This window comes from Numida meleagris, chromosome 3 (genome assembly GCF_002078875.1).
Source record: "Numida meleagris isolate 19003 breed g44 Domestic line chromosome 3, NumMel1.0, whole genome shotgun sequence".
Lineage (NCBI taxonomy): Eukaryota > Metazoa > Chordata > Aves > Galliformes > Numididae > Numida > Numida meleagris.
The window spans coordinates 30455144-30481775 of NC_034411.1; the positions used below are offsets into that span (position 1 = coordinate 30455144).

Consider the following 26632-nt stretch of genomic DNA (forward strand, 5'->3'; position numbering starts at 1 on the left):
AGCCAGCCCAGGCAGAAGGACTGCTGTCTCCAATTAGAGCAGCGGGGTGCAGGGTGCAGCCAGAGCCCCGCTTTCCCTGGCCGAGCCCCTTCAGCCCTCGCTGCTGGGCAAAGCCCCGGCCCCCGGGTGAAGGCAGCATCCCCTCCCCGACCCAGAGGGGCCGCAGGAGTGCGCACAGCCTGGCCCCGCCAGCGCTGGGTGCTGGTACTAATTAGCAGCTGAAGCGGGGTTATTACAGGACAAGCTCAGGGGAACTTAACTGCTAACAGACCGGCTCTGGCGGGGGGAAGAAACCAGAGGCGAGCAGAATTCACGGGGGCCTGGGGGAGTGGGGGAGGAGGGAGCGCGGGGGCTTCCTCTCCTCTCATGAGCAGTGCACTTTGTAAAACACAGAAGTAATTGTCCTTTGGAACACATGTACACAGGATGGGGAGGAGGGTGGGAGACAGCAAGCGTAGTTCATCAGCTCAAGCGCAGAGCTGCATCCCAACAGCCCAGCTCTCCACACATCTGTTTCATGGGCTCATTTTGTCACCAGGAAAAAATTGCAAGAGCTTTCTTGTGCAGCACGGGCTGCTCCAGCATTACACCGACACAACCTGCACGGCTGGTGCTGTGGGGTTTCTCCAGCTCCTTGGGGTCAGCTCCTGGCCCTGTGCTGCTCCAACCCAGCCTCACACCTTGCAGAATTGCTGGGGCTGGAGCAGCCAAGCCCAGCTCCCGTGCTGATTCCAAGCAAATCTGGGAGGCTGGACATGGAAGAGGAAAAGAAGAGCATGTCTTGCATACACAAGGGCTGCCTTCGAGTCCTGGGTCATAGAATCATTAAGACTGGAAAAGACCACTAAGATCATCTCGTCCAACCATCCAACCATGCCAGAGGCTTGTCTGCCCAGATTGCTTGACAGTCTATGGTATCTCATGGCACCATCGGGTGTGGAAAGGAAAAGTGTGTAAGACAGCCCTTCCCCTGTGGAAGGCAGCAAAGGCGTACTTTGAACATGTTTCCTTATGACACCTGGGCTACCAGGTCATCATGTCAACACTGAACTGAAGCTGGGCACCTGCTGCTTCCCACAGAGGGCAAGATACCACTGATCAACCTTGGGAGGGAGAACTGCAGCCTGGTGTACTGTCCTTCAGAGACTGCTGACCCCCACCCCATGCTACTGAGGTTCTGCTTCTGAGCAGAGACTGGACATGAGTATTGTTTGTTCACTGCTAACTAGGCTGGTGGTGAGGCTGTGAGGCACAAGCAAAGACACCAACAAAGTGGTGCGGTTCTGGATGGTGCTGGCATTGCGAAATGGCAATGTACTGAACATGTCTCTCGAAGTACTACTCCAAAGTACCGGCTACAGTAACAGAGCACACATGGCCTCCTTCTGAGCTACGTTCCCTGGCGTGGTATGGCCTTTTAAAATGTGCCAGAGGGATCAAGTACAAGCAGCACGCACATAAGAAGCGTGACACAACAGAACAACAAAACACTCCCAAAGAAAGCTGGAAATGCTGCAGATTCCATTGAAATGTCCCAAATCCCCCTTAACCTTTATGCCAGGATCTATTATTTTTAATGTTACTAAAGGCAGTGGCATGACTCCAGGTCTATGCAAGCAGGGACTGAAGCAATGCAGACAGTAATAGAGCACAGATTTCCATGCTCTTTTTCTTTTTTTGTTAGTACATAACATAGCCATAGAGAAGATGCCACCGAAGACAGGCAGGTACTGGGTTCATGCATCATCTTGCAGCCATTCCTCAAGATGATGGGGTCCCAAGCATGCTGGAAGAAATCAGGGACCAAAAGACCCTGAGGAGTCATGCAAGCCTAGCTCCTGCACCAGGGCCACCCCAAAGGATCAGTGCTACTGAGGTTTATGTGGACAACACTGGTGCCAGGTGGAGGGGAGAGGGGGAATTTTCCCCTGTCAAGCTCTGTGAATAATGCCTAGAGAATGAAGCAGATTGAGCTATGGGGTAGGATGATGGTTTTGCCTTTCCTCTATGATGTGCCTGCTCCCTGCATCCCATTCAGACCCACCTCCCCCCTCTGGGGTGGGAGCCTGGCACACAGTCCAAATACCTCTGTGTAGATGCAGATATGATCTTTCGAACAAAGAACCAGTGTAACACTGCAAAACTGCCATGGGGGAGCATGGCCCTCCATGCAAACCACTTGGACTCCTTGCCTCCACAAAGCCAGCCCCCCACCAGGGCTCCCTCCTCTGCTGTCCCCCTCCACACCCCTCTGGGAGCAGGCTGGCGGGGGGAGGAAGGGGTTAAAAAAGCCCTTGGGCCTGGACGACCCATCTGCCACATCATCTCGTGTGACACCAGTCATGCGATGGGGGGGCGGAGGGCAGGGAGCAGCTCTCTTTCTCTCCTGTTTGCTGAACCTCTGATTATCATTTCTGTGCCGGCAAGGAGGTGGCATGCCATTGTGCGTCAGCTGGGAGAGCCTGCTGAAAGGGGGGCTTCTCCCTTTCTTAAAGGAGACGGCCCTTCCTAATCCTTGCTGCCCAGAGGAATCACCCTCCTCCCTGAGAACCTTCCCTCCCCGAGAGGAAAGGCCCCTTGGTAGCTCCAGCCCACCCAGCCATCCCAGCTCCAGCCCCCGGGGGCACTGGTCAGAGCCTCCCAGGGATGCTGGACAGGCAATGCTCAGGAACGCTGCCTCGGAACATGGCCCCCAGGAGCAGGGATCAAGGAGCCCCAGCCTTCTGCAGAAGCCCTCTGCCAGCGGGACCAACTAGCAACAATTGCAGCGCTAGGTTTAGGGCAGTAGAGATGCTTGGCCATGAGGAGCTGGTCCAAGCTCCTCACCTCATTTCACACAGGCAGCAGCAATCAGATGGTAATAACTATGGGTCACTAGAAGGTGACCTCGAGGTGAAAGGCTCCATATCCCATTACTGGTTTACTGAGCTAGCAGCCTAACACGTCTCTCCAGCGCTTTGAATCAGAAAATGGTATTGAAACCCTTTGAGAATGTCCCTGCTGGCTGGTGTTTAGCATTGTGCATTTCCCAGCAGATATGTGGGAACTGTAATTAAAATCCTCCATGACTACTGAGCACTGGGACCTTGCCATTAGTGTTATGTGACTAGGCAGGAATTTATTGATTTCTTTCTTGGGCTGTGCATGCTTTACAGCAGATGCCAGCTCTGATTTTTCTGCTGCTTTATTATGTCTTTGTACTCTCACCATTACACTTTCCATTAGTATCTGCTGGTATTCCGTGGTGTGTGGACAGGTTTTGAATGAGAAGGATCATTCCTGCTCCCATCTCTGTCGTGCCTGTTTGCATCCAACAACACTAGCAATCCAGCTAGGTCACTTAACCCACCCAGGCCCTGCAGTGTTACTTAGATCTCTTGCAGCACCAGTTCCAGCTGCTCTTTTTTATTTCTCCATCTTCACAGGATCCAAGAAAGTGTTTCCATCTTCATGGCCATTTGTGCCATCTTGTTTCCCCTGTCATGGTCAGTGGATCTGAAGGGCAGTCATCTGGGTAGTTCAAGAAAAAGGCAGAAAGGTCTTTTGCCTGTAACCCGTGAAAGGGTAAGGGATAGGAAACAGCAAGGAATAAGCAGTACTGTGTACTAAGATAGAGTGTTTACTGAGTCCGTGAGTTTTGCCAGCTACGGGGACTGAATTCTAGCTCTTAGCTCACCCTTCCATTTTATAAATCACCCTGGGGCATCAGGCTGGGAAGTCAATGGTGGGGAAACACACTGCATATTGATGGTTGGGAAATGGGACGTATCTTTCTGCATGGAATGCTCCATATGCAAACCCCAAAAATGTAGTTGCTTCCCACTCCAAAGACACCTCTCAAACCTCTATCAGTCTCTTTGCTCTTCCACTGCTGTTGCTGGAAGCAGGTGCTTAGGGGAAGAAGAAGAGTGGGTAGCAATTTTCTGCAGCATGGCAGCCAAAGCAAAAGGTGACCCTGAAGGATTTCAAAATCTGAGCACACTGGGATGGAGGCTATCATCCCTCTTGAGGCTGATCTGGCTCCTTTTTGAAGAGTTGGAGAAGTGACAAGGAGAAATGGATTTAGTCAGCAGCAAAGAGCTATCCTAGAGGGATTTTCCACATGGCTAGCAGATGATTATGGGGCTCTTTTGTCCAAAGGCAAGCCAGAGTGTGAATGCAGAGGGGCTGCTGGCAAGTATGGCAAAGCTCCAACAGCCCAGGTGTGGTGTGCAGCTGGCCAGCTCCATGGATGCTGCCACATCACAACTGGTCCTGCTCTGCTCCAGCTGTGTTGGTGACACCCTTCTTGCCAGCAGGCCTCCTACTCCTGTGAGAGCACAGTCAGTCAGGGGAATGAAGGACTGGACAGTGCCTTGACACGTTTGAAGAGACATCCCTACATGGGCAGCATGGCCACCTGGTGCTTCCCTGTGCAGGATGCGCTGTGAAGCCAGGCTCTGCCAGTCCCTGCTCCCGAGTGGCCTGAGGGTGTGTAATAGAGACTGTCAGAGCAGTTCCTTAAGCCTTCACTTTACTGGGGGTCACCTGGGCTTCTCCAGTGAGGCTAGGGACCAGTGACTGAGACTGCATGAACTAGCGAAGAGGATTTCAAAGTTGCTGCAGGGTGTTGCACAGGGCACTGTAATGTAGTGAAATGCAACCAGCTTCTGCAATTACAGATTCATGACTCCTGTAATAATTCAGGTTAGAAGGCACCTCCGGAGGTCATCTGATCACACCCTCCGCATAACAGTGGACCTCTGAAGGTCAGTTGGTCCAACCCTTTGCACAGTGTGGCCAATCTTTGTACCAAGTCCACCTTCAGAGCCAGATCAGGGCTTTGTCTTGTTGAGCTGTGAAGATCACCAAGGCTGGATGTTACACAATCTCTGGACAGTGTGTTCCAGGTCTGACCACCCTAATTGTGAAAAAATATTTCCTAATATCTAATCGTATTTTCTCCTGCTACAGCTTGTTCTGTTGCTTCTTGCTCTTCTGTGGTGCACCTCCAAAAAAAAAAAAAAAAAAAAAGCTTAAGTTTCTATATAATTTCTAATTAAGTATTTGAGGAGATTATACCTGAGAAGATACAAAACCTTGGCTTCTTTCAGTCTGAAGAGGAGAAGTAGTATCACATCTTGACCTTGAAATCCTCTCATGCTGCTCATAGATGCACCTGCCACTGGGATCAGAACAAGCCAAATGATTATTTCATAAGCCAATACAAATTGTTCTCATGAAACAGGTATGATCTGACCTAGCCTGGAGAATTAATTTCCACTGAGCTAACTCCTGGTAAACAGTCCAATCTCTTTCTCTGGACTGTGCAAATGAGGAGAAGGAAAGATAGAAGGGGAAGGAGGGCTGCTCTGGGGAAGTCAGTGGTGTGGGCTTGTAAGGAATGACAGGGAGAAGGATTGGAAGGGGGGACAAAGTGTTTTGTCATGGCTGGGAGCTTGGTGGAGCAAGATAGGATAGGGCAAGCTTGTCAAGGGAAGAACACTGTGAGCAGTATGTGCTTTTTTATAATAGTGATTTTCCTTCAGCCATAGCAGTGCTAGAAGAATCATAGGTGAAGAAGGCAGCCCAAAAGGGATTGTGATCCTCCCAAGCAGCCCAGGTGATCTCTATTACGTAGTTAAGGGTTGGCATTACCTCTCACTGCCCCATTACTACCATGGGGCAGTGAGAGCCCCATGATATCTAGTCTGAGACTGTATGATGTATGTTTACCCTATGTGCATCACAGAGGTAGTCTACAAGTCTAAGGTGACATGGTTCACTCTAAGGAATCTAGAGCTGGTATGTGAAAGAGTAGAACTTGCCTGGGTTGGGTACAGATCCTGTATGCCCTTCCTAAGAATGAGTAGCTACAGCTGAACACAGCAAACCTCACTGCCCTGGGAGAATGGCAAGTACCCAGACTTTGCCTTTGGACAGACAGACAAGCAAGGGCATGGGGATGGGGAGAAAATGTATCCTATTTTTTGAGAAGCTTTTCTACTGGGATTGTGGTCTGTTTTTAGAGAGGAAGAAAAAAGACAGTGGGAAAATAACATGGTGTCTAGCAGAGCTTTAATTCGTACCTTTTAAAGCAAGAGGAGGGGCCCAGAAGGCCTTGGCCTTCTTTTATAGAGGAGAGAGACAAACATGCAGAGAATGATGCAGGCCACCTGAGGTCTGTCTTGCTTTTTGTAAAGGTCTGCACGTTCTGTGACTACACAAGGGGTAGAAGCTGCTTGCCAGAGCCCTGCGTCTAAGGTATGGCATTCAAGTAAGATCCTATGGGATGAACACTCCTTGGTAGAGGTGGATTGGCATGGCAATGCCTGATCTTTTCCTTTGCTCCAGAGTGAAGGAGACCAGACAGTACTGAGAAGACGGGGACTGTAAAATTAGTGTGGAGTGGATGCTGGGGAAGAACTCCAGGAAAAGAAACGGCCTGGAAAGAAGCATGACAGAAAAAGACCGAGAGAGCAAGCAGAAGACTAGGGCACAATGCTGGTAAACATTTGGGTTCCTCAGGCTGGCCCAGAACAATGGCTGGAAGATGGGTGGACCAGAGAAGGATTTAAGGCCAAGCTCTGACTTGCAAACAAAATTCATGTTTGGATTTGACCCTGCTGATTGTCATGGGTGTTGCTGAGTTTACAGTTTTCCTGACTGGGGGAGGAACACGCAGGGACAAGAGCAGCAGGGTCAGGTGTGGCTGCTCACTTCAGGCTTGGTGTTTTCCTCTCCGTGGTCTTTTCTCACTCTGGGAAAGTCCACTGTTGCTACAGAATCATTTAGCATCATTTTCCATCTAACTTTTGTTCATACACCAGAGGATGGAAAATTTGCAGTAAGTCAGAGGGACTTTGACATTGGAGTTCATTAAAGATAATTAATACTTGGAATCACTTACATGCTTATTTTTATTTTGTTGAAATATGTTGCTTATCCTGGGACATGCCCAGGTACATATATCAGAAAGGTTCTACTGTGTTTCTTTGTTTTAGTGGCAGGAACTGTAGTATTATCTCAAATTTTACTTTCTACTGCAAAAGGTATTGGGAGAGAAAATTCCTTTCCTTCCAGTGCCATTTTGTTTGTTAGGGTTGCCAGAAGCACAAACATTGCTGCTACTACTGCATCTTCTCCTTAGGCCATCTGCTTTTAAAAAAGTATTATTACTTTTATTTTAACAACACTGTTTTGAATACGAATGCTCAAAGCCTGTTCTCAGGTGCTGCAACATACTCTTGCTTTGGGACAGCGAACAGCTTCAGCATCATGTTTACAAACAGATCCTGATGTTCACACAGAGCTCTGCTGCACAGCTGTGATGCAAAAACCTGGCACAGACACACTACAGTAGCACGTGGCAAGTCACAGTATTTGACACCAGCATGGTGGCCCGAGGATTTGCAGTGTGACCACAAACCCACCTCTAGTCAAACATCATGGAGAGGTGAAGCAGAGACTGGTCAGGGCAGAAAGTTCAGTGATGATGGCAGTAAGGAAACTCAGAGAAGGGGAGCACGTGCAGGAGGCAAAGACTTACTGGAGGATTTCAAAGAACGTAAGAGAAAATGTGGCAGGCTGGGATAGTGACTATTTGATAATAGAAATAAGAATAAGCAATAAGAATGAAAAACTGGAAGGGATCAGACAGACAAACTATTGGGGATCCTTCACTGGTTTCAAGTGGAAGAAGTGTCATGGCCAAAATGGAGGAGGAGAAAAGCCATGCAAAAAACGAAACTGGAAAGGTTTTATATCAGGGCTGCAAAGATCTGGGGCAAATCCATCCTTAGTGGAGAGGCAGATGTACATAGAAGAGAAAGAAAAGCCAGTGAGATCAGTGAGCAGAAATGATGGTATCCCGTGCAGTCATGGCCACGGATGTATCCAGGGTAGTTTTAAATTAGTGCCAGTGCTGCTGCATGGGTAGTAACACCACTGTCAGTGGTGTAGCTGTGGTAGCAAGGGCTGCCAGCAGTCCTGGAGGTAGGCCAGTGAGCTGCATCTCCATGAGCTGAAGAAATCTTTCCAGGAAGACAACCAGAACCACTCAGGGAGGCAGCAGCAGAACGGAATCACAGCAAAGCTATTTTTTGTTCATAGTGGATCAGATGCATTACTTAATTCCCATATTTACATTTTTCTCATGGTCCTGGCCCCTCTAACCCACAGACACTGTTCCCCCATGCTGGCCCAGTATTGCAGCATCTGTATCACCAGTACCAGCCTGTGGTACGGGTGCCCTAAGGGCTTCCAGGTGGTCTGTGAATGAGAGCTTTTCCCCTCTGTTGGGCTTCAGCGCTCACAGGGTGACGGTTGGAATAACCTCTCCCTCCACAATGAAAATGAAATGAAAGAGCCCTCCACCTCCTTCTTACAAGCAGAGTCCTGGCCTATTAACCAGGATGGCTGGAAGGGGGGTGCAAAGCAGGGGAGAAACATATCTTTGTGTCTGCTTGACAACTTTGTAAGAGGCAATGTTACCATGGCAATGGGTGGTCTTTAGTGAGAAGGGGAGTGAGCTATAGTGTCAGGGTGAGGAGAAGGGGGAGCAATGCTAAAGGGAGGCAGCTTGAAAGTAGAGGGGAAAAGGGGGAGCAGGGACTGCACAGCAGTCATCAGTGGGTGATGATCAGAGAAGGACATTCAACAAAGGGCAGGTGGCTCTGACAGCAAGCCTGGGGGGTGGCATGGCTTCTTTGAACACAGGCTCTCTCCCAAGCTGCTACAAGATGGGCACCTCTGGGAGGGACTGCATCTTTCAGAGGCGTCATTGCCTCTGGGCAACAGGGTACCACGCTGAGCCCCTGAAACTTCTGCCTGGCCTGAAAGCCACCACCTAGACGTAAGCAGGCTGCTCGCATCCATCCTACTCCCAAGTCCTTCTGCATGTTAGAGGAAGCCTCATGCCCATCCCAAGACGACCACACACCATGGCCACCACAGAACGGTTGGTTGGCAACAGAAACCAGTAGTCTGGGTTGGAGCCAGAGAGATACTCCAGCACTGCAGGAAAACACTGCTGAAAGGCCAGCACCACATGGGAAAGGTCTCCTCCCCACCTCGCTCGGATGCGGATGGAGAGGAGTTCCTCCGGTCTCGTGTTTTTTGCGAGGGGAGGGGCTGGGTGGCCAGATCGTCGCACAGTCGGATGATTGTGTGGTAGGTGGGGAGGAGAAGGAACAAAAGCTCAGTGCTGAAAGCACAGCGTGACCAACAATCGCTGAGAAAAACCAAAAACCAAGAGTTTCCCGTGAGCTCTGCGGCGCGGTACAGCCTCTTCCAGGCCTCTCTGTGCGCCAGCACTGGAGCTGCTCGGCGTCACAGCCAACCACCTCAGTGCGGGCGACAACATGGAGGTGCCTGGGGGCCCAGCACTCCTCCGCTCGGGCCCCCGGGCAGGCCGGGCCGCAGGAGGCGCGCAGCCCGGCTGTGCCGGCAGGTGGCAGGGCAGCCCCGCGACTCGGCCCGGCCCGGCCCCCGGCGGCGCTGGGGGCACGGCGTTGCCGTGCGGGGTTGAGGAGCCCCGGAGTGCTCGTCGCCTCGCCCAGCCGCCCTGCGGGAGGGCTGCTCGGTGCGGGGCCCGGACGGCTCGGGGCTGCGGCTCCGGGCGTGTGCCTGTTCTGTCTTCCTGTGTCGTCAGCCCTGTGACGCGTGGCGGCAGCCAGCGTGAAGCTGGGCCTGGTGGTAGCTGTGGGCAGCCCACCGAGCGCCCTGCCCAGTGAGTTATTCCCTGGTAGTCTGCAAGGGAAGGCTGCTCAGAAGTGTGATGGGCATTTTTATTATTATTAATGTCAGCATGTTCGCACTGAGGTTAGATTACAGCCCCATTGTGAGTGGTTCGGAGACAGCCTGTACTCTGGGGAACACGCTGTCCGAACAGGAACGGCAGCAGAAAGGGCAGGGAACGAGCACAGCCCGAGGAGAGGAAGCTCTTTTCCCTCGGTTCATGCAGCAGAAAACAGACTTCCTGCACCATGCAGGCCCCTTATCCTTTGGACCGCACGGTCTTCTTGTGTAAGTGGAATAAATAACCTGTGACTGACTGTTTTTTGGTGGTTCAGCATTTGTAAATGCTGACCGTTTACCTCTTGGTTAAAGCTAAACTTGCCTTCTCTTTCCCCAGCAGTTTGACATAGATACAGGGAGCCCGGAGCCCACTTGGGGCCGCAAAGGCAATCATTAACCTGTGGGGCTCCTGGCCGAGCCCTGCATGCCTGCGGGTGCCAGGGCAGGAGCACTGTCCCCCCATGGGGCAGCCCACAGGCTGCCAGGACTGCTCCAGGGGGCTGAACTGTTCACTCCAGCTTACAGGTTGATTCCAGAGATGTTTCAAGGGAGGGAGTTGAGGGGAAGCAAGATTTGCAGAGGAAACCAGCCTGGCCTTTTTGAATTCAACTGCAGAGTTAGTTAACAAAGTTGCAGGTTCTCAGTCTCCTTTTCTCTTTCTTTGCCAACTCTTTTTTTTTTTTTCCCTTTTCCCTTCCTCAATATAAATACCCTGGGGCAGTTTCTTTTCTTTTTGGTATGAATGTGATGATCTTTCAGCCCTGCGATTGGCTCTGCGGCTTGTCATCGGGGACACACCTCCTGGCGAGGGGCCACCGCCTCCCCCTCTTGTGAAAGCTTCCCCTTGTAACAAGTGAGCGTAATTACATCAGTTACTCACTAGAGCACAGACCTGCTTTAAATTTTGGCCTCTCTGAGCCTGCAAGAAGCTGAACGACTAGAAAATGCAGTTTCAAAGGCCTGTAACACTCTGGAGTGTGCAACTCAAGCTGGGCTTTTCCCTCCCAGGAATGAAGTCTCCCAGTCACATGTGAAGAGGAATGAATATCCCTACCAGCCACTGAAATGGCTACAGGTTAAGAGAGCAGACCTGCCACACCAGAAGAGGATTTCCACTTTGCCAAAGCCTGGCCCACTGAAAAAAGATTCATATCTGATCTCTTTTGAATTGAGCCTTGGTACAAATGAACCAGAAAAAGCCATGCTTCCAGGGGTGGGAGAGGGAAGGGAGATTGCTGAGTGAATTGCAGGGGCTGTGGGTGATCTCTGCAAAAGAGCAGAGCCAGCTAAACAAAGGCTTCTGCTACCAAAAGAAAATGTATATCATCCAGCAGCCAGGGCCTGCAAGATAGGGCCAGACATGTCAGGGGAAGAGTGGCCCTGAAGAGCGGCATTTGTGTTCTGGGTGGACGTGACAGTAGCAGCTTGTCGCCTATCTGATGGGTTGGGACAGGAACTTGTAGTGCTTCTGTGGGCTTGTTCCAGAAAGGGCTGAGTGTGGGTGAAAGTGTTCTACTCATGCTCCAGATGGCAGGGTTCTCCACTGACTAAATCACTGTAGCACATGGGATGCCAGTGTTGTCCCAGCTGAAAGCCTACTCCATGCTGGCATGGCAGAGTGTGGCCATTAAAGAGGAAAGTTTCTGTGCAAGAAAGAAAGGAAATGGTGTTCTGAGTGGAGGAGAGGACTCACTTCTTATCCCAGGGCATTTGGTCCTCAAGGGACACAACTCTGACAGATGTCAAAGATGCTACTGCTGCTTGGTGAGCTGGAACAATGAAGATGAGGTGCAAGCCATTTGTCTGACTAGGGCTGAGTCCTCATGTACAGGTATTTGCTGAGTGTCAGAACTGCTGTTCAGACACGAGATGAACCTGGGCCTTTTCAAACACGTCTTGCAAAAATTATACAGGGAGAGACACCTTTCTCCTCTTGCCCTCCAGCTACTATCTAGCACATAGATTTTTGCTGAGACCAAACAACTGAACAGATTCAGCCCTGGTCTAGATCAGGCAGAGCAAACGTTGAGCTGGCTCTCTCATCTCTCACTGCTTGACTAGTGGATTGACTGGAACCTTTTTTCCATGTCTCTCTCCTTCAGTTATTCACCTTCCTCCAAAACAAAAATGACCACCTGCTTTCTACCCTGCATCAGAGAATCTTCTTCCTGGAATTGCCATCAGAACTGATGTAACCTTATGAAAAATGTAGGTTTTGATGATACAGCATTTTCCTGTGGAAGAAAAAGCTCCTTTGTTTCTCTCATTAGCTCTCAAAGCAATTGGCTCAGTGACGTGCTGTCTGTGTTTTCTCCCTGGGACCTGTTCCTGGAGCTACTGAGAAGCATCCTAGGTCATGGACCATTCAAAAGCTGCCAGGAGTTGCAGGATGGTGCAGGCCTGGTCTGAAAACCAGCAAAAAGCACTAATTCATTATGACAGCCTCGGAAATATGACAATGTTAGGTGCTTTCCATGGTACCAGCTGTTCTCTGTATCATCTTCACTGAGACTGGGATTTGGGTACCCAAAAGTGAGTGTACCCTCTCTGAGATGTGCTCCAGGGTGCCTGGCATCTCTGCAAGCCAGGACTTCCCTGCCCATGCATCCTATGGGCTGGATGGAGAGCCGGGATAGAGTGGACAATGTTTAAGGTGTGGATATCTGGCACAGGGGTACAAACAGAATGATGAGAGGTTGTGGTGCTGGAGACAGGTGTATCAGGAGGCCACAGAGCATTTCCACATTCCCAGATGTTCTGTCCACCTCTGCCCTGACCTCTGGGCTCGAGTGGGAGTGTCTGCTCCCAGCTTTGCTCTGCAGGATGTCAAAGCACGTTTACCCGTTTCCCTTGCCCGTAAACATCTGTCAATTCACCTTTCTTATATATGCTTTTCAGGTAAGATCAAGCTGTCATTCTTTCTGTTACTATTCTCCCTGATGTTCTCTGCAAGCAAACTACTGTCAAGTGAGGAAATTCTCTACATAGAGACTGAAATGTAGAAATCGCAGGAACAAAATAATAATGCTAGTCATAATAATAAATAACAGCCCCGTTCGCTTTACCCCGCAGCTCGCAAAACAACAGCCCCGTCCAAATTCTCATCTGCTGTGGAGATAAAAAGTGTGATTTACTCTGTCGGCTGTGGAGAGCAGACACACACAGGCAGTTATCTCTGGCCATAAACAAACTGGAGTGGCTTTGCCTTTTAACAGGCTCCCTTCTCCTCTCCTGTGGAGTGCTACTTTCCGCCTTACGTAACCCTCTGGGCAACTCCACTGACCTATTTTGTTTTAATAAACTTGAGCAGTTTGAGTTATGCACCCTCCACTTTTCAGACGCCATTGCCACTCCACAGGGCTCCCTTTCTTGCCTTGCTCCGCAAGGCTGCGTAGGTAATGTCTTGGGAGAAGTTAAACGGCTTCCATGTTCTGACACAGCCTATATGGGCCAAGCTTCCCTTTTGAATGTTAGCCTTGGAGAAGAGAAGGAAAAACTGAGTTGTCTAGGAAAAAGCATAACCTTTCAGAAAGAGTTTTTTATTACCTTCCTTATCACTCCTTTAAGGTCATAAAGATTATACCAAAGAAACTATTAAGTTTTCCAGGATTGCAAAATATTTTATCAATGATGCTCATGAGGCATGCCGTTCCACTTCTCAATTTTTTTTGCACTAAATCTCCTTTTATGTTCAGGGATTTGATCTTAATGTTCCCTCCGTACCTTTCGGTTTCCATCCTGCTTGGAGGCAGTCAGACATGGTTAATGGTTTCTTCTAGCCAGGAGCCTGGAGTGAGCTGCAAATAGAAGAGCTCGCAGGCATTAAAAAAAATTAAAACAGTGAACATGGGAACTAGAACTGTGGGCACCATGACTTCTTGAGGGGCTGAGCTTCTGGCATTCCCTCTCTCGTGGGTCCTGAGATGGGTATTAACTTCTGGAGAACAGTGACTGGCAGCATTTGTTTTCTATAGTGTCTCATCTGCTTAAGTAAATTTAGGAGTTAGGATATATTAGACAGTGGTCCTATTAGTAGGGTGATTCGTATGATGCCATATCCGCCTAGTTTTAGCAGTAGGGCAGCGAGTAATATTGAGCCTGCTTCTACATGGGTTTTGGGCAGGCATAGGTGGAGGCTGTATAGGGGTGCTTTAACTATGAATGCCACCAGTAGGGCCAGGCTCGACAGTAGAGTGGTTCATGAGGTTGGGAGGTTGGGGTGGGCTAGTTTGAGGATTGGCAGGTGAAGAGTTCTGGTTCACTGAAAAATATTACTAAGATTTATTCCTTCACTGAAAAGCATGTGTGAAAACTTAACACTGTAATGTTTCTAATGGTTTAATTCTGGGGTCTGGGCTGAAATGGCTGCATGCTGGTGTATCCACCAGGTTATCCTGGGGAACAACTAGGGTTCAAATGCAGCAGGAGGCTGTCTGAGATTCTCTTCCCCACATGCTACAGTGGAGGAGTAGATTAGTGTCCTGCTCACAATGAGTCCCTTACAAATCCCATTCTGGAAAAGGATATCCAGAGCTTTGGGAGAAACTCTGCAAAGAGTCTCATGAGAGGCCCAATTCTTCACACTGGGAAGTGTTGTGGGTGGACTGCAAAGCTCTCCTGAATATTGAGTTAATCCAAGATTTACATGCCATAAGCCTTCAGAAATTGGGCTGTGGTGGGCTTTAGCTAAAGTAGTGTTAGCTAACCGTTTAAGAAACCCAGTTTTTCTATTCCGTGCAATCTTTCCAATGGGTCTTGTTTTCCAGGTCCTGATCTTCAGCTGGCGGAACACAGCTTCATCCCGCTGAAAAGCCAGTGAAGCAGACGGGAGGACAACTCTGCTTCCTGATGACATGGTTGTTTCCACCAGGCAAGACAATGGACCGAGCACTAATGATGGAAGAGTAGCAGACAGGTGACTGGCACAAAGATCCTCCACTAACCTCTCCTGTGGCATTTACAATAAAGAGAGGCCAGAGCAGGGAGGTGAGACACTTTGGTGAAGTGATGTTGGCACAAAGAAGAGAGGAGTCTTAACTCAAGCTGAGTTGCAGTGAAAATGCTTTTATCATGGAAGTGCCAAGTATAAATCACTAACAGAGACTCCTCAGTCTAGACACTTTGGAAACAGAACAGTAATGCCAGCTGAAAATATAATAGAGCAATATTACGACCATGTAGGACATGATATGCCAACCTTTTCCATAATGTCCCACATGGAGAAGCTTCCCTTTTTCTACAGGATTAGACCTCCTGTCTGGGGTGGGCAAAGCAGTTGGGAGCATGGGATCTCTGAGCCCAGGTGCCTTGCCAATCTGAGCAGGTATCTCAGCATCAATTTAGGCTCTGCTCATATTTTCCAGGTTCTTTCTCCCATAATGCAACAGTATGGAAGGACATCCCCCGTGATTGTAACATGAAAGGCAGGCAAAGGAGGGAGCTGCTGAGGGGAGCTTATAATTCCCAGCTGGAAACTTGGCCTCTTGGATAGTGCCTTGTGATGCTGAAGCCACCCATAGTCTCCTAGCAGCAGTTTGAAGGAGTCTGGTCACTGGGCAGGAAGTAAGGCCCCAGCTATTCTCAGCATCCAACTCAGACAACATACAGTATCAATGACAGACTTTAAATCCATTTTTAAATTTTGCCTTTTGAAAGAAAATGAAAATTAAATGTGAAACAATGGCAATCTGTATCAGGGAATGAATTTTAGTATATTTGATAAAAAGCTTCTTTTTGTTTTGTTTGAAGTATCAAATAACATGTGCTTCCTGCCAGAGCATTTCAGAAAGTTGAACCAAACCACTGCCTAAGCATCTGGACTAAAGCTTGGTAAGTGCTAAATCCACTTTTGAGCACTATAACTCTTCCGTGAGTAGGAGATGACTATTTTTCCATTTCAGTTTATTCAACGACTTAGATTCAATGACTTGTTCGTTCAAAGTTGTGAAACTGCATGAGGTTTGGAAAAAGCAGACAAGCTTGTTTTTCCCCTCTGGTCTACAGGGAAAATAAGGATGAGAGGACAAGATCCAGCAGATCTGAAATGTTGGGGTATATGGTGTCCTGGAACAACCTGTTTAACCCACCAGCCACTGACAGAACTTCCTTTGTTTAGTATTACTTTTTATTTTCTTCTGTTTTGCAATTAATGAGGTTTATTTAAGTAATAAAAATTTAAGAGTTTAATAAAAAATTGTTTTAGACATTTTAGTCGGTTCAAATTTCATTCTGAATGTAACCTGATATAAATAAATTCTAAAGAAAAAACAGTCATCCTGTAATAAATTGGAAATGAATAATACACCATTTTCCAGATAGAAAAATGTAATAATCAAGACCTAATAGAAGCATGTAAAGCTGTAAATAAATATGTGTAGATAAAGCTGTCTACTGTTAACAGTAAATAACAAAGTTAGTAGACAGGCTGTGCATGGTTCGAAGTCAACAGTCTTACTGGTTACAGCCTGATGAGTATCAACTTTTCATTAGGTTAAAAAGGATAAATGGATAAATGGAAAAAAGCTATGACTTAATATTTAAAACTAACCTCTCCTGCTTGCTAATTTAATTGGGTGATTTAATCTGTTCACTGAGGCTCAAATCTATCAGTTTTAGTCCAGCTTCCCTGTATTTACGACATGGATGGGATTTTATGCATATGAAGTTTCAGTTTTAGCTCTGTGAAGTTGAAGCCAAACTTCCCTGGACTCAGAGTGCTTTCCCCACCAGTCTGCCAGGAGTCTGGAGAAAGCCTTCAGTGGTTCATCTTGGTGACCGTTCAGTCATTACAAATCAGTGCCTAGTGCAGTTCTTAGCAGGTAGCTTCCTTCGCTGCCTGACACATCACTAGCAAGTGTGCTTGTAGCATTCCTGCCGAGGAACCAGGAAACAAGTTGCTCTAATGATGGCACGTGCTAGCAGCTTGAATTGTCTTTCCCCATGCTGCATCTCTCTTTCAAACTATCCTGTACTGTCCCGTCCCGTCCCATCCCATCCTGTCCCATCCCATCCCATCCCGTCCCGTCCCGTCCCGTCCCATCCCATCCCATCCCACCCATTTGGGTGCCCGAGGATCTTAAAGCTCTGTTTACACTAGGCTCTATGGGAACACCATGTGTGTATAGGTGCAGAGTCTCACTCTCTGTGTGAACTTGTTCAGATCTTGGTGTGCACCGCTGAGCACTATGCACCCAGGATGTGCTAAGGATAAGGCACAAGGCAAGTGGGAGTGACAGACTGACTTCCAACATACAGTGAGATGATGAGACAAAAGCAGGCAGCAGTCAAGGCTACTCTGTGCTACGTCACATTGGTTCTCAGTTGTTTTTGTATGCAAACAGTTCCCCTAGTGCAAGATACATGCTGCGTGTTTGTATCTCTGCCTATCTGCTAATGAGCCCATCTGTGTAATGAATCAGCTTCTCCACCAAGAAGAGACCTGTGGAATGACATGTGGCACCTATTTAGTGTATTTACTGCAGCGTATTTACTTCGTTTAACTAGTAATGGCATAGATTGTGGGTAACTCATCATGAAAAACATCTTTCTGTATTCCTTGGCAAGTATACGCACACAATTGTCCAGCTGGGCTCCAAAATGACCTATACTTGTCATTCCCAAATTGATTTTTGTTTTTCAGCCCTCCCCATCAGTCTCCAGTTGCTGTTCGTGAGCTCCTTCCTCTGGCTGTAGATGCCTATCAGCATAACTGGAATTCATGGCATGACCTTTGATTCATTCTGTCCTCATGCCAGACTCCAGCAGGTCTCTGTTATCAGATACTAAGGCGTATTAGAACCTGAAGTGCATGCACAAATTTACCCAGGCGGGTATGCTGGCATCCTTGTCTGATAGTTCCTCCTTCCCAGAGGAGCACGGGCATCTCTCAGCCTCCTTAGGGCCGCCAAGGCCTCTCTTTACATAAGGAAAATATGTTGGCACGAAAGGCAAATGGTTACACATGCTTCTGCTATTTTCCCTTTCGGAGGGTAAATGCTCGTTCATATCCCATGATGCCATCTTTTGACACTACACATTGATGTGCCAGGCAAACATGGTGTTCTCATCTGCTATCTGCCTCAGCCTGCAGGGGCCCTCTGTCCCCGGAGCACAAGGATTTGTCCTGATTGTCCTCTTCCTAACTCAAAGGAGCATCCTTTCCCCAGGCAGAGGTGCAGGAGAGGGATGTGCTTTGCCCAGCATCAGCTTGAAGGCTGTGGCAGAGCTGGGGACAGAAGCCAGGCCTTGTGATTCCCAGCACTGTCCTTCCACAGTACCACTGTTGGTTTCATAGTGTGCATGAGTTCTGACAAGCAGTCCTGTCTCCCAGACAGACGTCACAGTCTAGGTGTGGCAGGGTACATCCTGTATCTGTTTGACCTGCTACACAGCTCCAGAAGCTGCAGCACAGCAAAGGTAAGGGTTGTTCTGCAAGCAAGACATTTCTTTACTAGTAGCAGATGGGATGCAGAGAGAACTCCTGTGCTGTCTGCATGCCTCCAGAGATGCCTCCTAGGACCATTTGAGCCACAAAGCCCACTCTCATTTCCTCTAATACCCTTGCTGTGTTGATCAGTGGTCGTTAGGAAGTGTCGCTGCAGTGAGTGGGAGCAGGCAGCACGGGCCTTGTGTGACAGAGCCAAATTCCAACAAACTAGAGTGCCTCAGCTGATCCAAGGGGATTTTAGTTGAACTGCCTTCGCCCACTGTGAGCGAGTGCCAATTTGTCAAGCCTTGGTGACACTAGCTGGCATCAGGACGTGCAGGAGGTTGATATGCGTGCTCTCTGTGGGACTGCAGTAGCATTTCCCCCTAAATGACCGCATATATCTATGCCTTTGCAATCATTAAATACAGGAAGTGCCTTTGGTGTACATGATCATTACAGTCATCCTGGAAGATGCTTCCTACTTGCCCCCAGTGTCTCTCAGCTCATCACACAATGAAAGGAAGATGAGGCTGACAGCAGGCTTACTAAATCCAGCCTTTGCCCATTAAGAAGCAAGTTCTGATGCCAGGTTCTTGCTGCTTAAGGATGTAGGGAACTCCCTGTTAAATGTCCTTCCAGACAGACTCCATACAGAATGGTATAGGGTAAGTGTCAGATTTGGCATTAATCAGATCTTAGGCACCTTTTAGCAATTTGGATTTAAAACCAGCACCTAGAAGGGAAGAGTCTTAAGTTCCTCTGTGAAGTGCTTGGCTCTGTGATAGCCAGGTGGCTGTGTGTGGGGTTAGCTTCAGATTGAGGTCTCCTGATATGATCCTGTGAAAAGAACATAGAGCAACGCTCTGCAGTGGCACAGTAAGGCCACTTCCCATGCTCGCAGCTTGTTCTCACGTGGGTGCTGTGTGCTGTTCTCACACGCAGCTTCACACTCCCTGGTTATACATTAGCAATGACACATTCCTTAGTTCAGGTTTGAGTTGGATGTAGATTGAGGCCCAATATGACAAACTGCGGCTGGGGAGAAAGAAAACATCACTAGGGATCAAATTTTTTCTGGTCTCATACTAACAAAAAGAGCTTGTGGCAAACCACTGCTGCTAGTTAGAAGATAGCTAGCAGGCCCTCTTGGAATTTTATCTCCCAGGTGTAGAGCACTGTCTGGGGGCATGGGCTGCTGTGCTGTGCCTTTGCTGAGGGCATTAGGGCCCCAAGGCTGCTGGATCATTTGTGGAGGAGCCAGAAACTTAGCAGAGCAGGTAAGGAGAAATGGGCATAGGCAGAAATGAAAGGAATGCTTTGGTGCAGGCTGAACAGATGTGATAAATTTGGGATGGAATAACCAAGGTCCTACACATGCATCTTTTGACCCTTTTGCTTCCCATGCCCTCCAAATCTCTGATGTGCCCAGAAAGCACTGATTGTTCAGAGAGCCTCTGCTTCTCTCCCATGGGCACATGGGCCAAACTGTCCGTGCATGGAGCACAGATGTCTGGGGACGGGGGAGCTGGGACAGCGCCCATGACAGCCAGCTGTTCATACCAGCCATTCCTGCTCCAAATGGACAGTGCCCTGATGGCATATTTGAAAGCTGGCCTTTTGTTTGGGCCCTCTCTCTCAGCCTGCATAATCCACCCGGCTGGAACACACTGCAAAGTATCATGCTGCCTGGAGAGAGGCCTTCAGCATGTGCCACTTTGGACAAGCTTCCCCAGCTACTGGGTCAGCTTTCACTTGAGACCTAGCCATGGCATACTCCCTGCTAAAAGTCACATGGTTAGCTCCACTGGACCTGAACTGAATGTCATGCCTGAGCAAATGATGCCCCATCTGTGTCCACAGCCATCTCTTCTCTGAGGAACAAATGACACAACAGACAGATCCCAAGCATAATGGGAACCCAAAGCAAGGAATTTTCATTTTTTTATTATTTAAAATCACATAAGGAAAATGCAAGTAGGGACTAGAGGAACAAATAAAGCCAAAACAGATCGAGGTAGAGAGCTCCGGCTGTCTCTCCAGCTGGCTTTGGCCACTGACAGCCCAGTCTAAATCTTTACATAGGGCACAGGGCAGGTGATGGCAGATCACACTGCCTCTCTTATCGCCTTGAATGATCAGTGGAAGTTTTGCTAAAGCATGGAAGTATAAGCTGATGGAGAATATTAGCTGTCACCCTCTCCTCCCCTTTCCCTCTCACTTTCATGCTTTATGGATAGCAGCCATGCTGTGATCTTAGGCCTGATAAAGATAGCCCTCCTGCAGCCCTCTTTTAAGCAGATGCATGGCCTAGGGATGGCAATGAGGCAGAACAGGCCATGAGCAGGGTGTTGCTGACACATCCTCTGGGGTTTTCTTCAATGATATCTTTTGCTTCTATTGACTTCCTGTTTTGTAAAGCATTTAGACACTCCATGACAAAGAGGTGGAGATCTACACGGGGCTGTACAAACCTGCTGAAAATTGTTTGCAGCCTAGAAAAAAGGTATGGACTCATCCTTACCCTCTGCCTTTTTAATTGCATGTGTACCTCAGGGACCGTGGCACTTCCAGCACACTGGTTTGTTTACTGCCATGTCAGGGAAGACTGGTGCTAAGCCTGCTCAGGAGACAGTGCCTGGTAGGTTCTGACCTTGGAGACTCGTGGAGCTTCAGATGAGGCCCAGCCTGTTCCAGACCACAAAGCTGAAGCTATCTATCTTAAATGTAACAGAGGTTAAGAGACTGCCAAAGATCACACAAAAAAGCCCTGGTAGAAACAGGATCAAGTGGGGCCATTTATGTCACAGGAAAGACAATATTTGGGCAATTTTTTTCTGGGCAGGAGTTGTTAAAATATTACTCCTAGAGAGACCTTGTGTGACATCCCTTACAGAGACTCTTGGCCAGCCCTGGGGAGCTAGGACAGGATAGAAACTTGTTGGTTCTCTCGTTTATCAAACCAAGTCCTGTCTTGGCTCACTCATCTAGGTCAATGCAAATGTTGCTCGGGTAAAAACAGTTTCAGCTACCAGAAGAGAAGGTCTTGGCCTAACACACTGACAGAGAAAGGATGTATCTTTGGAAAAACCTAGTAACTGTGCTGTGGTGATGGTTCCTTTAGATTGTCTTGTAGGTAGGAGTGACCCATGTTCAGACAAGTTGGATATGGCCCCAGTTCTTCTGTAAGTCACTTCTCCCAGACCTCTAGCGCTGGTTCCCTGTACAAGTCTCAGTGCAAAATGACTTACCCACAGCAGCATGCCAACATGTGATTTACTGATGAACAAACAGCAGATTTTCCCAGTGCTTTCACACAGCTGTTCTGCCAGTGGGAGGTACAATTTAAGGAACATTAACATGAATAACCAACTTTCTATGATAGCTACATTTACTGGTCCTGCTTCCCTCCCTTGTCTCCAAATTTCTGACATGACCTTTGATAAGAAAGCGTCTTGCTGGAATGACACTAGACTGCTGGGAGCTTGTGAGACAACCCCTTATCAAAGGCTGAGCACAGCCGTGACCAGTGTGGAGTGCCAGCCCAAATTTACCCAGGCTGTTATGTTGGCACGTTTCCCTAAATTCTCAACTTCATGGGCTTTTATCCTCCACTGCAAAGTAAGGGCATCACGGATTCTCCTCTTTGCTGCTGCTAACCCATCTGACACCACAGAAATATGCTAACAGAACACGCTCACGCTCCCAACCCATGTACAGAGCTCCCCTCCCCAAAAACCTCAGGAAAGAAATGTTTGAAATGTGTGTTTCCCAAGTGCAGTTCTGTTTACTCGATGGTGATTGTTCAAGGAGGTGTCTTGGCTTCTCCTCTCCCATTCTTAGGTTCTCAGCTGAACAAGGGCTGTATTCTTGTCATGGTGTGTATCGGGCAATGAAGGAGAAGCAGCAATGCCTTTCTGGTGCCAGCTGGCACCATGCCACACAATTGTTGTCGAATGGGGATGTAATAATTGTAATAGTATGTTTCTCACTCAATTCAAACCTCTCCTGAGATGCTTTTTTTATTTGAGGGGGTAGGGGGGATCTGTGTGTCTCTGCATGTCTCAATCTGCTGCTCCAGCTGGGTCTCTTTATCCTTCGACCATGCCTGTGGCAAACCAGGTGCTTCTGGAAGGCTGTGTGCCCTGCTTTACCCCGATGCGCTCCTCAGCTGCTGTGGGAACACAAAGACAGGCCCCCAAATGAGCACCAGAAGGGCTGCTGGGCTCCAGATCTGCCTCCTACAGCTCTCTGTGCCATTTGGTGTCTGCGTCTGAAAGAAGGCACCAAAGCACCGGGACAGCGTGTACGGTAGGAGAGGGGTGGCTCAGCCCCAAGTCTTCCCCTCTAACTTCCCTGCCTGTCTGGCCTTTAGGAAGTAGAAGGGAACTCAGCCATTAATAACCCTTGCAGTTTTTTGGCCTCCATGCTGAGCCTGTCCATGAGAGACCAATTATAATTGTGCTGCAGCCAGAAATCTCAGCTGAATAGCCAAAGCCCTCCAATTCTGAGAAATTCTGGGGAAGGATTTCTTTGTGGAGAGAGAGGATGAGAATGAAGAAAAAAAAAAAAAAGAGGATTTTCTTGGACACATGGCAGGCTGCGAGTGGGGCCAGGATTTCATACAATGCAGCTTGGCTGTGGCTGCCTCTAGCATGAGGCTGTGTGCTGCTGCAGAACCAGCACAGGGCAGGGATTTCGCACTCTGGTTCCCTCCACAAGATCCCACCACCACTTTGCTCCCTCCAGCAGGTACCTTGCAGTAGCAAATGCCTTGGAAAAGGGTCTACAGTGCCTGAACCAAAGCCAAGACCCCAAGAGCTGGTGCCATTTCTAGATGCCTGAGTCTTGGGTTCCCTGGGGAATCCTGTCCTAAGGGTTGGTCTGCACTGTGCATTGGTTGTGCACATTTAACCCATGTATGCGTTCAAATGGGAGAAACCTCCCAGGCTCAGACACCTTCTTGGCTTAGCTTATTTCCATATGGAAAATGAGCAGTTATTTTGAAGGGCTGGAGGCAGTAGCTCTGGGTCAGCCTCGTCCCTTCCACATGCCAAAAGCTTGGGTATTCTCAGCACACCAAGATCTAAAATCCACATTTCCTAAGCAAAAGTGAAGATTAAAGTGATTACAAAATATATTGTGAAATGGGAAAAAAAAAAAAAGAAAAGTAAAATCTCTTTGTCAAGAGATTTATCCCTGAGCACATGTCAGGTCTGTATAACAATGCAGGGAGGGAATATGTGCAAAAGACTTTATGACAGCTGAAGGCTTAAAATGTGTAACTTTTTCAGGAGTTAATCCCAGGTACAAGAACATTTTACAGATGCACGTTACATGTTTGGCTTCATTCAGGTGCAGATGCAAGGGTAGGATAAGAGAAAGCATTGCACATGTTTATTTATTTGATGAATGGATAGAAAGGTGTCCTGTTCTCTGCTGGGACACTGCTGTACCACCATCATTTGCTTACCCAACAGTCACATTTGGAAATGTGGGGGTTTTGGAAGGTGTTTCAGCATTTTATTTTATGCTACTTGTTCAAGGAGATATAGCTATAGATGTCCCTGTTCACTGCAGAGGAGTTGGACTAGATGACCTTTAACAATCCCTTCCAACTCGAATGATTCTATGATTCTATATCACCAGAAGGTGGGAATGAGCAGAAGGCACACAGGTCACCTGGTGGAACCACCCGAGTTTCGAAGTGTGGCAATGATAGGGAAGGGTTGAACCTCGTGCCATTATCCCTCCTGATAAAGTGTGTGGACAGATGTCAGCATTGGCCGTTCTCTAAAAGGCAGCAACTCTCTTGTCAGTTTGGTGAATATTATGAATAGGAACTTAGTGAGCGCTCCTAAAATGTCAGTGTTCTTCTAGGAGCAGAAATAGTTTGAGAAGAAATGTTGCCTTTACTAGAAGGCTCTTCGCTCCCCACGAGACCACCACAAAAAAGATCTTTGGAAGATTCTGGCCCTTTTGCCTACACTATCACAAATAGCATTTTCTGGATAAGCAGGTGTGTTGCTGGACTATAAGAGTAGATACCAAACAGAGAAACTCAACTTTGTGGTAGTTTTAATACTTCATAACTTTGTTAGTGTTGGTGGCTCTGGAGCAAGACATTCTTTTGTCTGTGACAGAGGTACAGAAAGTTGGATGTTGAAAGAGAATCTAGAAGGTCGATGTCTTCTTTAACAAAGCTGTTTCTTCTAGTTCTGCTGCTTGCTGACTTGCTTAGTGTGAGTAGACATTGAGATCCTTCCACAGCTTTTGTATGGGCTTCTCAGGCATTCCTACCTAGATAAGGCTGGTTCCCAGGAGCTTCACACTCCTGGTACCCACTCCTCTGCGATGATGATCTAGATTATCTGCAATTGGCCAGAGTGGAGCTCTGGTCCCCAGGCCTGACTGCAAAGCACCAAAATCACAGAGTCATGGCAACCCTGAGAACACAACTGAAACTCTAATCCCGTTATAACGACTCAATGTACTTTCCTCAAACTTCTAATAGGGTAACATGTACCTGAATAACTAAATTTCCTCCTCATATCCATGATTCTGCTCTTTGTGATGATTGGAGAACTATGATAACGTAATCTGATTTGGATGGCCTGTGCAGGCACCACCTGGCAGCTGTTGATATCAAGTTAGGAGAATGAAGATGTATGGTCCAGAGGAATATTCAATTACAGTTTCCTTTCCAAAGGTAATAGCCTGATGAATAACAAACTTACTTTCCCTTTTATTTTTTTTATTTTATTTTATTTTTTGCTGTCACCATCTCTGTTTCCAAGGGTTTTTATTGAGTTATTTTCATTTTTCTATTCAGCACCCATCTGGAGATGGATAGGAGCTCCCTCTGTTTCTGGAAGCCACCACTGCTGAATCAAAATCAGCTGCCTGTGTTGGAATACTGTTAAAATAGCAGAGTAAAACTTGTGCACCACAGAGGCTGGCTTTCTAGATCCTGTTAGCAGAAGTGCTTGGAGACAAGCTCCCAGCAGCCCACCTTGCATGCTCTTGCAACTAGTCTCAGCTCCCATCAAAGAGCTTCAGTGCAGAGGCAAGTGACAACCTTTCTTGTTCCACCTTCTGAGACTAGACTGGATATTTGAGAAGTGCTGAGTTCACAGAGATGTCTGAAGTGGAGTGAGAAGCCATAAAGAAACTTTCCCTAGAGATGCTGGGAACCACAATTACTTTACTAATCATCTTTTTGAAAGAGCTCTCCCCTGGTTTGTAAACCTGATCTAAAGGTTATGAGGAGATGTCATCCTTGTCCATGCACTGACAGACTATTCACATGAATTTCTCTCCTGTGGACTGAGTACCTTGGGCTTGTGCTGAATTTTCTAACTTCGGTCCAAACACAAGCTCAGCTTGACTGGGGCAGACTTCACATCTGCTCTCCAGAATGATAGAATCATTAAGGTTGGAAAAGACCTCTAAGATCACCTACTCCAACTGTCCACTTACCTCTACTATTTCCCACTAAACCATGTCCCTCAGTGCCACATCTCCACATTTCTTGAAAACCTCTAGGGACAGGGGCTCCACCACTTCCTTCTCTTTATCCATCAGCATTCAAAGGAGGAAGCCACAGTACTTACAGCCAACCTCTGCTTTAGGGGCAAAGAGCATTTCATTTCTCCCTGTCATCATGCAGGATTGGGGAAGTGACAAGTGCTAGGTTCTTTTAAAAGTCCTTTAAGCATATTGTAGATATTTAGTAGCTTTCAAAAAATTTAAGGAAGAATATTTCCATCCCCTCTCTGATGTGGGAAAGAATTAGCAAATGGTGACTCACTACCCAAAATCTCTTCAGTGAACCTCAACCTTTTCTCCAGAAATAGTTTGTGCCATTCTCTTCCCAGTACGTGAGACATCTGGTGTTTCTTGCTCCTGTGAATGTTTCTATGGACTGCTTTTTTCATTGGCGTTAGACAAAGGGGGCTTTGCATACCAGTATTTCTGTCCTTCCCTAGTCTCATCCCTTTTCTAGTTTTTGCTCCCAGTGGTGTCAGCATAAACATTCTTAAGTGCATAGCACCCAGGCAAATGTGTTATGGAATTGCTGTCTGGTCTCCCATACCTGCCAGAAATAATAAATCAGCTCTCACCACTAAAGGTGCTAAAGGTAAACTCAAAATTTGAATGAAACTCAAGAGCTCATGAAAATGAATGGAAAAGCTCCCAATGATATTAATATCCTTGTAGCAAGCTTCTGCTTGAACACAGTACAAAACTAAATCAAAATCACTCTGGAGCAGGAGGGACACACATACATTAAAATGACACAAGCAGAGAAGAATAGAGTATGCTGGGAGAGAGACAAGGAGGAAATAAGATAAGAAATAAGTTTTATTTAGTGGACAACTATCTGAGTGCCGGTTTCACTTAAAAAGATATGAACCAAAGGACTATAGA

At 47.7% G+C, this 26632-nt stretch overlaps 3 long non-coding RNA genes across 5 annotated transcripts; 2 read left to right on the forward strand and 1 right to left on the reverse strand.

Annotated features, from left to right (window-relative positions):
- LOC110396783 lies at positions 2383-9358 on the reverse strand. Its single transcript, XR_002437256.1, has 3 exons — positions 9051-9358; positions 5079-5164; positions 2383-4988 (listed from the first exon to the last, which is right to left on the reverse strand). It is a non-coding gene; the product is annotated as an uncharacterized LOC110396783 (long non-coding RNA).
- On the forward strand, positions 5172-9044 carry LOC110396785. The gene is made up of 3 exons (XR_002437260.1): positions 5172-5784; positions 6183-6243; positions 6334-9044. It is a non-coding gene; the product is annotated as an uncharacterized LOC110396785 (long non-coding RNA).
- On the forward strand, positions 9468-15924 carry LOC110396784. Of its 3 annotated transcripts, none has more exons than XR_002437258.1 (4): positions 9468-10005; positions 14544-14692; positions 15526-15606; positions 15781-15924. It is a non-coding gene; the product is annotated as an uncharacterized LOC110396784 (long non-coding RNA). The 3 variants fall into 3 exon arrangements; XR_002437257.1 differs by having other exon boundaries at positions 15553-15606; XR_002437259.1 differs by having other exon boundaries at positions 9468-9709; positions 15553-15606.